General features: G+C 45.0%; 1 long non-coding RNA gene across 1 annotated transcript; it reads right to left on the bottom strand.

Annotated features, from left to right (window-relative positions):
- Nucleotides 1–9,172: 9,172 nt before the first annotated feature.
- LOC136305463 (uncharacterized) lies at nt 9,173–10,989 on the bottom strand. Its single transcript, XR_010725338.1, has 3 exons — nt 10,165–10,989; nt 9,868–9,962; nt 9,173–9,349 (listed from the first exon to the last, which is right to left on the bottom strand). It is a non-coding gene; the product is annotated as an uncharacterized lncRNA (long non-coding RNA).
- Between the last annotated feature and the right edge of the window lie 1,072 nt (nt 10,990–12,061).

The following is a 12,061-nucleotide window of genomic DNA, read 5'->3' as shown; positions in this document are numbered from 1 at the left end:
CCCCCCAAAATCCCGCCAAAATGCCCCCCAAAATTCTTTCACACATCCCCCAAAATCCCCCAAAAATTCCTGCAAAATCCCCCAAATGTCCTCCAAAAATCCTCCCAAAAATCCCCAGAAATTGCCCCAAAAATGCTCCCCAAATGCCCCCAAAATCCAAAAAAATCCCTCCAAAAATCCCCGAAAATATCCTCCCAAAAATACTCCCAAAACTTCCTGCAAAATTCCCCAAATATCCTCCAAAAAATCCCCCCAAAATAATCAAAAACTCCACAAAAAATATCGCAAAATCCCCCCAAAAATCCCCCAAATATCCTCCAAAAATCCTCCTAAAAATCCCCCAAAAAATCTCCCCAAAAACGCCTCTAAAATCCGCCCAAAATTCCCCAAAATCTCCCAAAATCCCCCCAAAATTCCACAAAAATCTCCCCGAAAATTCCACCCAAAATTCCACAATTGTACCTCCAGAACCCCACAAAATCACCCCAAAAACCCCCCGAATAATCCCCCTAAAATCCATAAAGATCCCCCCCAAAAATGCCACCAAAATGCCCCCAAAATTCCCTAAACATCCCCAAAATGCCCCCAAAAATGCTCCAAAAAATCCCCCAAATATCCCGCAAAATCCTCCCAAAAATCCTCTCAAAAATTCCCCAAAAACCCCCCCGAAATTCCCCAAAATTTCCTCCCAGAAATCCACCCCAAAATCCAGGAAATCCCCACAAAAACCTCCTCAAAAATCCTCCCAAAAATTCCTGCAAAATTCCCCAAATATCCACAAAAAATCCTTCCAAAAAACCCCTAAAAACACCCCAAAAATGCTCCCAAAAATTCCCCCCAAATCCAAAAAAAATCCCTCCAAAAATCCCCGAAAATATCCTCCCAAAAATCCCCTCAAACATCCCCAAAAAATCCCCCCCAAATTCCCCAAACATGCCGCAAAATATCCTCCAAAAATAAAAAAAAATCCCACCCAAAATTCCCCCTGAATCCCCCAAAAATCCCCCCAAAATCCTCCCCAAAATCCACGGGAAAATCCCCGAAAAACACCCCCCCGGAACCGCCAAAAACATCCTCAAATTCGCCCCAAAAATCCAATCAAAACCCCCCAAAAATCCTCCCAAAAAATTCCTGAAAATCCCCCTCAAAATCTCCCCCCAAATTCCCCAAAATTCCCCCAAAACACCTCTAAAAATCCTCCCAAAAATCCCCGAATAAATCCTCCCAAAAATCCCTCCAAATCCCCCCAACATTCCCCCAAATTCCCCAAAACTCCCCCAAAATGCCCCCAAAAATTCCTGCAAATTTCCCCAAATATCCTCCAAACATCCTCCTAAAAATCCCCCCAAAAATGCCACCAAAATCCCCCCAAAATCTCCCCAAATCCCCCAAATATTCTGCAAAAATGCCCCCCAAAAATCCCCAAAAAATCTCCCCGAAAAGTCCACCCAAAATGAACAAATGTACCTCCACAATCCCCCAAATCCCCCCCAAAATCCCCCCCAAAATCCCCGAAAAACTCCCCCGAAAGTCCATAAAATTCCCCCCAAAATCCCGCCAAAATGCCCCCCAAAATTCTTTCAAACATCCCCCAAAATCCCCCAAAAATTCCTGCAAAATCCCCCAAATGTCCTCCAAAAATTCTCCCAAAAATTCCTGCAAAATCCCCCCAAATGTCCTCCAAAAATCCCCCAAAAATTCCTGCAAAATCGCCCCAAAAATGCTTCCCAAAATTCCCCAAAAATCCAAAAAAAATCCCTCCAAAAATCCCCCAAAATATCCTCCCAAAAATACTCCCAAAAATTCCTGCAAAATCCCCCAAATATCCTCCAAAAAATCCCCCCAAAATAATCAAAAACTCCACAAAAAATATCGCAAAATCCCCCCAAAAATCCCCCAAATATCCTCCAAAAATCCTCCTAAAAATCCCCAAAAAAATCTCCCCAAAAACGCCTCTAAAATCCCCCCATAATTCCCCAAAATCTCCCAAAATCCCCCCAAAATTCCACAAAAATCTCCCCGAAAAATCCACCCAAAATTCCACAATTGTACCTCCAGAACCCCACAAAATCACCCCAAAAACCCCCCGAATAATCCCCCTAAAATCCATAAAGATCCCCCCAAAAATGCCACCAAAATGCCCCCAAAATTCCCTAAACATCCCCCAAAATCCCCCCAAAAATGCTCCAAAAAATCCCCCAAATATCCGCCCAAAAATCCTCCCAAAAATCCCCCGCAAAATCGCCCCAAAAATCCTCTCAAAAATTCCCCAAAAACTCCCCCAAAATTCCCCAAAATTTCCTCCCAGAAATCCACCCCAAAATCCAGGAAATCCCCACAAAAACCTCCTCAAAAATCCTCCCAAAAATTCCTGCAAAATTCCCCAAATATCCACAAAAAATCCTTCCAAAAAACCCCTAAAAACACCCCAAAAATGCTCCCAAAAATTCCCCCCAAATCCAAAAAAATCCCTCCAAAAATCCCCGAAAATATCCTCCCAAAAATCCCCTCAAACATCCCCAAAAAATCCCCCCCAAATTCCCCAAACATGCCGCAAAATATCCTCCAAAAATAAAAAAAAATCCCACCCAAAATTCCCCCTGAATCCCCCAAAAATCCCCCCAAAATCCTCCCCAAAATCCACGGGAAAATCCCCGAAAAACACCCCCCCCCGGAACCGCCAAAAACATCCTCAAATTCGCCCCAAAAATCCAATCAAAACCCCCCAAAAATCCTTCCAAAAAATTCCTGAAAATCCCCCTCAAAATCTCCCCCCAAATTCCCCAAAATTCCCCCAAAACACCTCTAAAAATCCTCCCAAAAATCCCCGAATAAATCCTCCCCAAAATCCCTCCAAATCCCCCCAACATTCCCCCCAAATTCCCCAAAACTCCCCCAAAATGCCCCCAAAAATTCCTGCAAATTTCCCCAAATATCCTCCAAACATCCTCCTAAAAATCCCCCCAAAAATGCCACCAAAATCCCCCCAAAATCTCCCCAAATTCCCCAAATATTCTGCAAAAATGCCCCCCAAAAATCCCCAAAAAATCTCCCCGAAAAGTCCACCCAAAATGAACAAATGTACCTCCACAATCCCCCCAAATCCCCCCCAAAATCCCCCCCAAAATCCCCGAAAAACTCCCCCGAAAGTCCATAAAATTCCCCCCCAAAATCCCGCCAAAATGCCCCCCAAAATTCTTTCAAACATCCCCCAAAATCCCCCAAAAATTCCTGCAAAATCCCCCAAATATCCTTCAAAAATCCCCCAAAAATTCCTGCAAAATCGCCCCAAAAATGCTTCCCAAAATTCCCCCAAAATCCAAAAAAATCCCTCCAAAAATCCCCGAAAATATCCTCCCAAAAATACTCCCAAAACTTCCTGCAAAATTCCCCAAATATCCTCCAAAAAATCCCCCCAAAATAATCAAAAACTCCACAAAAAATATCGCAAAATCCCCCCAAAAATCCCCCAAATATCCTCCAAAAATCCTCCTAAAAATCCCCCAAAAAATCTCCCCAAAAACGCCTCTAAAATCCGCCCAAAATTCCCCAAAATCTCCCAAAATCCCCCCAAAATTCCACAAAAATCTCCCCGAAAAATCCACCCAAAATTCCACAATTGTACCTCCAGAACCCCACAAAATCACCCCAAAAACCCCCCGAATAATCCCCCTAAAATCCATAAAGATCCCCCCCAAAAATGCCACCAAAATGCCCCCAAAATTCCCTAAACATCCCCCAAAATGCCCCCAAAAATGCTCCAAAAAATCCCCCAAATATCCCGCAAAATCCTCCCAAAAATCCTCTCAAAAATTCCCCAAAAACCCCCCCGAAATTCCCCAAAATTTCCTCCCAGAAATCCACCCCAAAATCCAGGAAATCCCCACAAAAACCTCCTCAAAAATCCTCCCAAAAATTCCTGCAAAATTCCCCAAATATCCACAAAAAATCCTTCCAAAAAACCCCTAAAAACACCCCAAAAATGCTCCCAAAAATTCCCCCCAAATCCAAAAAAAATCCCTCCAAAAATCCCCGAAAATATCCTCCCAAAAATCCCCTCAAACATCCCCAAAAATCCCCCCCAAATTCCCCAAACATGCCGCAAAATATCCTCCAAAAATAAAAAAAAATCCCACCCAAAATTCCCCCTGAATCCCCAAAAATCCCCCCAAAATCCTCCCCAAAATCCACGGGAAAATCCCCGAAAAACACCCCCCCGGAACCGCCAAAAACATCCTCAAATTCGCCCCAAAAATCCAATCAAAACCCCCAAAAATCCTCCCAAAAAATTCCTGAAAATCCCCCTCAAAATCTCCCCCCAAATTCCCCAAAATTCCCCCAAAACACCTCTAAAAATCCTCCCAAAAATCCCCGAATAAATCCTCCCCAAAATCCCTCCAAATCCCCCCAACATTCCCCCCAAATTCCCCAAAACTCCCCCAAAATGCCCCCAAAAATTCCTGCAAATTTCCCCAAATATCCTCCAAACATCCTCCTAAAAATCCCCCCAAAAATGCCACCAAAATCCCCCCAAAATCTCCCCAAATCCCCCAAATATTCTGCAAAAATGCCCCCCAAAATCCCCAAAAAATCTCCCCGAAAAGTCCACCCAAAATGAACAAATGTACATCCACAATCCCCCAAATCCCCCCCAAAATCCCCCCCAAAATCCCCGAAAAACTCCCCCGAAAGTCCATAAAATTCCCCCCCAAAATCCCGCCAAAATGCCCCCCAAAATTCTTTCAAACATCCCCCAAAATCCCCCAAAAATTCCTGCAAAATCCCCCAAATGTCCTCCAAAAATTCTCCCAAAAATTCCTGCAAAATCCCCCAAATGTCCTCCAAAAATCCCCCAAAAATTCCTGCAAAATCGCCCCAAAAATGCTTCCCAAAATTCCCCCAAAATCCAAAAAAATCCCTCCAAAAATCCCCGAAAATATCCTCCCAAAAATACTCCCAAAACTTCCTGCAAAATTCCCCAAATATCCTCCAAAAAATCCCCCCAAAATAATCAAAAACTCCACAAAAAATATCGCAAAATCCCCCCAAAAATCCCCCAAATATCCTCCAAAAATCCTCCTAAAAATCCCCCAAAAAATCTCCCCAAAAACGCCTCTAAAATCCCCCCAAAATTCCCCAAAATCTCCCAAAATCCCCCTAAAATTCCACAAAAATCTCCCCGAAAAATCCACCCAAAATTCCACAATTGTACCTCCACAACCCCACAAAATCACCCCAAAAACCCCCCGAATAATCCCCCTAAAATCCATAAAGATCCCCCCAAAAATGCCACCAAAATGCCCCCAAAATTCCCTAAACATCCCCCAAAATCCCCCCAAAAATGCTCCAAAAAATCCCCCAAATATCCGCCCAAAAATCCTCCCAAAAATCCCCGAAAATATCCCGCAAAATCGCCCCAAAAATCCTCTCAAAAATTCCCCAAAAACCCCCCCGAAATTCCCCAAAATTTCCTCCCAGAAATCCACCCCAAAATCCAGGAAATCCCCACAAAAACCTCCTCAAAAATCCTCCCAAAAATTCCTGCAAAATTCCCCAAATATCCACAAAAAATCCTTCCAAAAAACCCCTAAAAACACCCCAAAAATGCTCCCAAAAATTCCCCCAAATCCAAAAAAAATCCCTCCAAAAATCCCCGAAAATATCCTCCCAAAAATCCCCTCAAACATCCCCAAAAAATCCCCCCCAAATTCCCCAAACATGCCGCAAAATATCCTCCAAAAATAAAAAAAAATCCCACCCAAAATTCCCCCTGAATCCCCCAAAAATCCCCCCAAAATCCTCCCCAAAATCCACGGGAAAATCCCCGAAAAACACCCCCCCGGAACCGCCAAAAACATCCTCAAATTCGCCCCAAAAATCCAATCAAAACCCCCCAAAAATCCTCCCAAAAAATTCCTGAAAATCCCCCTCAAAATCTCCCCCCAAATTCCCCCAAATTCCCCCAAAAACACCTCTAAAAATCCTCCCAAAAATCCCCGAATAAATCCTCCCAAAAATCCCTCCAAATCCCCCAACATTCCCCCCAAATTCCCCAAAACTCCCCCAAAATGCCCCCAAAAATTCCTGCAAATTTCCCCAAATATCCTCCAAACATCCTCCTAAAAATCCCCCCAAAAATGCCACCAAAATCCCCCCAAAATCTCCCCAAATCCCCCAAATATTCTGCAAAAATGCCCCCCAAAATCCCAAAAAATCTCCCCGAAAAGTCCACCCAAAATGAACAAATGTACCTCCACAATCCCCCAAATCCCCCCCAAAATCCCCCCCAAAATCCCCGAAAAACTCCCCCGAAAGTCCATAAAATTCCCCCCCCAAAATCCCGCCAAAATGCCGCCCAAAATTCTTTCAAACATCCCCCAAAATCCCCCAAAAATTCCTGCAAAATCCCCCAAATGTCCTCCAAAAATTCTCCCAAAAATTCCTGCAAAATCCCCCAAATGTCCTCCAAAAATCCCCCAAAAAATCCTGCAAAATCGCTCCAAAAATGCTTCCCAAAATTCCCCCAAAATCCAAAAAAATCCCTCCAAAAATCCCCGAAAATATCCTCCCAAAAATACTCCCAAAACTTCCTGCAAAATTCCCCAAATATCCTCCAAAAAATCCCCCCAAAATAATCAAAAACTCCACAAAAAATATCGCAAAATCCCCCCAAAAATCCCCCAAATATCCTCCAAAAATCCTCCTAAAAATCCCCAAAAAAATCTCCCCAAAAACGCCTCTAAAATCCGCCCAAAATTCCCCAAAATCTCCCAAAATCCCCCTAAAATTCCACAAAAATCTCCCCGAAAATTCCACCCAAAATTCCACAATTGTACCTCCACAACCCCACAAAATCACCCCAAAAACCCCCCGAATAATCCCCCTAAAATCCATAAAGATCCCCCCAAAAATGCCACCAAAATGCCCCCAAAATTCCCTAAACATCCCCCAAAATCCCCCCAAAAATGCTCCAAAAAATCCCCCAAATATCCGCCCAAAATCCTCCCAAAAATCCCCGAAAATATCCCGCAAAATCCTCCCAAAAATCCTCTCAAAAATTCCCCAAAAACCCCCCCGAAATTCCCCAAAATTTCCTCCCAGAAATCCACCCCAAAATCCAGGAAATCCCCACAAAAACCTCCTCAAAAATCCTCCCAAAAATTCCTGCAAAATTCCCCAAATATCCACAAAAAATCCTTCCAAAAAACCCCTAAAAACACCCCAAAAATGCTCCCAAAAATTCCCCCCAAATCCAAAAAAAATCCCTCCAAAAATCCCCGAAAATATCCTCCCAAAAATCCCCTCAAACATCCCCAAAAAATCCCCCCCAAATTCCCCAAACATGCCGCAAAATATCCTCCAAAAATAAAAAAAAATCCCACCCAAAATTCCCCCTGAATCCCCCAAAAATCCCCCAAAATCCTCCCCAAAATCCACGGGAAAATCCCCGAAAAACACCCCCCTGGAACCGCCAAAAACATCCTCAAATTCGCCCCAAAAATCCAATCAAAATCCCCCAAAAATCCTCCCAAAAAATTCCTGAAAATCCCCCTAAAAATCTCCCCCCAAATTCCCCAAAATTCCCCCAAAACACCTCTAAAAATCCTCCCAAAAATCCCCGAATAAATCCTCCCAAAAATCCCTCCAAATCCCCCCAACATTCCCCCCAAATTCCCCAAAACTCCCCCAAAATGCCCCCAAAAATTCCTGCAAATTTCCCCAAATATCCTCCAAACATCCTCCTAAAAATCCCCCCCAAAATGCCACCAAAATCCCCCCAAAATCTCCCCAAATTCCCCAAATATTCTGCAAAAATGCCCCCCAAAAATCCCCAAAAAATCTCCCCGAAAAGTCCACCCAAAATCAACAAATGTACCTCCACAATCCCCCAAATCCCCCCCAAAATCCCCGAAAAACTCCCCCGAAAGTCCATAAAATTCCCCCCCAAAATCCCGCCAAAATGCCCCCCAAAATTCTTTCAAACATCCCCCAAAATCCCCCAAAAATTCCTGCAAAATCCCCCAAATGTCCTCCAAAAATTCTCCCAAAAATTCCTGCAAAATCCCCAAATGTCCTCCAAAAATCCCCCAAAAATTCCTGCAAAATCGCCCCAAAAATGCTTCCCAAAATTCCCCCAAAATCCAAAAAAATCCCTCCAAAAATCCCCGAAAATATCCTCCCAAAAATACTCCCAAAACTTCCTGCAAAATTCCCCAAATATCCTCCAAAAAATCCCCCCAAAATAATCAAAAACTCCACAAAAAATATCGCAAAATCCCCCCAAAAATCCCCCAAATATCCTCCAAAAATCCTCCTAAAAATCCCCCAAAAAATCTCCCCAAAAACGCCTCTAAAATCCGCCCAAAATTCCCCAAAATCTCCCAAAATCCCCCCAAAATTCCACAAAAATCTCCCCGAAAAATCCACCCAAAATTCCACAATTGTACCTCCAGAACCCCACAAAATCACCCCAAAAACCCCCCGAATAATCCCCCTAAAACCCATAAAGATCCCCCCAAAAATGCCACCAAAATGCCCCCAAAATTCCCTAAACATCCCCCAAAATCCCCCCAAAAATGCTCCAAAAAATCCCCCAAATATCCGCCCAAAAATCCCGCAAAACCCCCCCAACATCTCCCCGAAAAATCCTCCAAAAATCCACAAATATACCTCCCCACTCCCACAAACTCCCCCCAAAAATCCCCGAAGAAATTCCCCTATAATCCAGAAAAATGCCCCCAAATCCTGTCGTTTTCTTCAATCCGTGTTTATTTGGTCACATTTGAAATGATGGTTCAAACCAGACGAATTCCTTCCCCTAACACATCACAAACACAGGTCATTAGAATTCAAGGAGCCTGGTTTCCTAAGGGGTCCAATTCCCATCTCCATTCCAATCCCATTGGCGTATTTTCTCTTTCTCCCTGTCTGCTGTATGTCTGCTGGGGGGGCCGGGGGGTCGTGGGGGCTTTATTCGGTGGGGTTTTTCCGTTCGCTTCCCCTAAGCTCAACCCAAAATTCAACACAAGCAGCTCTGCCCTCGGCAAGGCAGGAAAGAACCAGCCCCGTGTGTCCAAGGAACAGCAATCAGGCCGGCATTCAGCTTTTAATGGCATTCATGGAACTGAAAACGCAGCGAATTGAACTTCACAAAGAGATGAATCCCCCCGGCAATTAAACAAACACTTGGCAAGTTTTCCTGGGAATTCCCAAAACTCTGCGGACACGGTGCTGAACAATTCCTCATTTACTAACGTGAATTGGGTCCCTTTCCTTGGAAATGTGCCCCACCACGTCCAAAACTTCCAGTTCGGATGGAAAATTGGCACTGGCTAGAAACGTTCCCTTCCTAAAATCAGAGAGAGGAAAACCATCAAATAAAAGGAAGGAATAACACCTACATCCCACCTTGCCTGAGAGACAAGCTCAGCAATTTCTAACGTGGAAAACTTTCCCGACAGCCAGGAAACCGGTGGGGTTCGTGGAACGACGATTTCAAATCTGCTGCCTCTGCTCTGATTTTCAAGGGAAGGGAGAATTTAAAAGGTCAAGCCACTCCTATCCCATAGGAATGGACCGAATAATCCCTCTATTTTGTGGGAGTAACAATGCAAAGAAACTCCAATCTTACTTGGATTTGACACCGGAAACCCTCAGCAGAGTTGGCAAGTTTCAGTGGAACAAAAGAGCCACAATTCCTGCAATAACCAAAATTCACCTTGGCAAAAAGAGGAGGAGGAGGAGGAGGACGAGGAGGACGACGAGGAGGAGGAGACCAGGAACACACTCCGGCTGACAGCAAGGATTTCTTGGAAAAGGCAGGAAATCAAAGGGACAGTCTGTGTCCAGTTCTGGCCAGGTAATTACCCAGGAGTCAGAGAGAAAAGTGGGAACCTTGGACTGGGATGAGGCCTTCCAGGGGCTTCACTTCCTACTGGCTCTCTCCTCTTTTTGCCAACTCCCTGCAAGAGGAAAAACAACAGGAGTCAAGTTCAAACACGGACAGGATGTGCTGGCTTCAGGCAGACTGCAGTGCACCTCGCAGGAATCACTGAAAGGCATGAAAGGAACCAAGGGAAATTAACGAAGAGCTGCCACCTCCAAGGGCTCTCCAAGGCAGGCTCAGAACCCTTACCAACGATTGGCTTTAATAAAGCAACTCACACAAAGTCACCAACACCACACGGACACAGCACCGTTCTTTTGGAGTGGAGTTCTAGAGAAATGCGGAAGAACGGAAAAGCCTTCCTAAACCCGGAAACTCCTTGAAGAGATAGACAGGGCACAGCTGCTGACAGAGCCTTGGGATTCAGGGGGGAAAACCCCAAGTTTTCAGTCTTTAGCATCTTCCACTCTGCCATCGTTGACAGCAAACACGGCTTCAGCCTCAGGGAGACGCGGAGAACTCCGAGATTTTGCAGATCCTGCTCTCACCTCTCGCCCCATATTCTTCCTTTCTTCCAAAACGATGACAACAAGAAAAGTCAACTATTGCAGTTTTGCTTGCTTGATGTGTTTTTTGGTTTTACTTACACGTGACTTTCAGATCCCCATCCACACTCAGAATCATTCAAACCTTCGAGCACAGAGCCTCCAGGCACCGCTTATTTCTTCTGAGATTTGATTCAAGAAGACCATTTTTCAGAACCTGACATGAGATTGGCAACTAAGTTTCATTTTACAGCTCTTCCCCTTTTTAAACTGTGTTTCCTCAAAGCTTCCCAATTGTGCTAAGCTTAGAATTCACCCCAAGGAAGACCTGAAAAATGCCTTGTCATTTCCTTTCCTCCTCCCTCAAGCTCCATCAGACTGGCAGAAGGCATTAGTACTGTTTCCAGAGCAGTTGGCCTCACTTGTACTGTTGGTCTGTAACGGCTGCAACAAAATACGCCCTCCTGGAAGCAGTTCAGCACTTACTGATCACTCCTTTGTTTTGGCACTTCCCAGCCAGGGCCTGCGGGGCCTCCTGCAGATGCAGGTCTTCGCTGACAAGGCTCCACTTGTGCAGCAGGAGCAGGAGCAGGAGCAGCAGCAGCAGCAGCTCCCTGAAATTTTAGAAAACATTAGAAAAATACAGGCAAAAATCTCACCTCTGTCCTCCCCTAAGAACATCCCCAGGACATCATCCCAGTTTTTCCCAGCTAGGAGCTGCAAGGAATTCAGGCAGGGGAAATGACATCAGGGAACAGCTTTGTAAAGTCAAAGGCAGAAAGAGAAGATCCACCAGCAAAGGGCAGGAAAGGGGAAAGGTTTCTGAAAACATTTCTGCAGTCTAATTAATAATTATTTCCGCTTCCCCAGCGAGAAGAACACAGACTCACAGCCATTCAGGCCCGACAGTCCCCTGCAGCCAGAGCTCAGCACACATCCACAGAAGCAAGTCCAGCATCTGAAAGAAAAAAAAAAAAAAAAAAACAAAAAACAAACACAACAATCAAACCAGTAGGAAAAGGTGATTTCTTTGGCTTCAAAGTTATTTCAAGTTCTTAAAGCCCAACACAGCTGCTAGGAGAAACAGAGTCAGGGCTCCTGGCAGACAGAGGGTGTTTTCCCCCCGAGGGGATTGCAGAGGAATTGTCTGGGACTTGGACTGTCCCTCGGGGTGACACCAGTTGCTGTGACTTCTATCATTCCATATGTTTGACTCCCAAAACTTCCCAGCCCAGGGGCTTGAGCTGACAGGGCAGCACAAAGATTGTTCTCTGTGTGGTGCCCAGATTTGGGGTTCACTGTCACCTTTGCTAGTTTAGATGAATCATACCCACGGCCCCGAATTCCCTGCTCAGTTCCCGCTGCAATAACCTCACAGTGCCTCACGGAGCACGGATATTCCCACGCAGAGCTGCTGCTTGAATGCCAGACGTGTCAGGAACCAGCAGAGCTTCCAAGGAAGCTCAGCAGGATGGGGACAGGATAGGTTTCTATTCCATAGATTTGGTTAATTATAACCCTCACCCCCTGGGGGTCACCTGTCAGATTTCCCTGGAATTCAGCCACCCCCCTGAGCTCGGGCTCCAGGTGATGTTTCAGAGCAGGAGAAGGCACTGGCCGGCCTGTGCTG

The sequence above is a fragment of the Chamaea fasciata genome, unplaced genomic scaffold, assembly GCF_029207755.1.
Source record: "Chamaea fasciata isolate MVZ Bird 193981 ecotype frontalis unplaced genomic scaffold, bChaFas1.0.hap1 SCAF_428, whole genome shotgun sequence".
Classification (NCBI taxonomy): Eukaryota; Metazoa; Chordata; class Aves; order Passeriformes; family Sylviidae; genus Chamaea; species Chamaea fasciata.
This window is presented reverse-complemented; position numbering and strand designations above follow the sequence as displayed.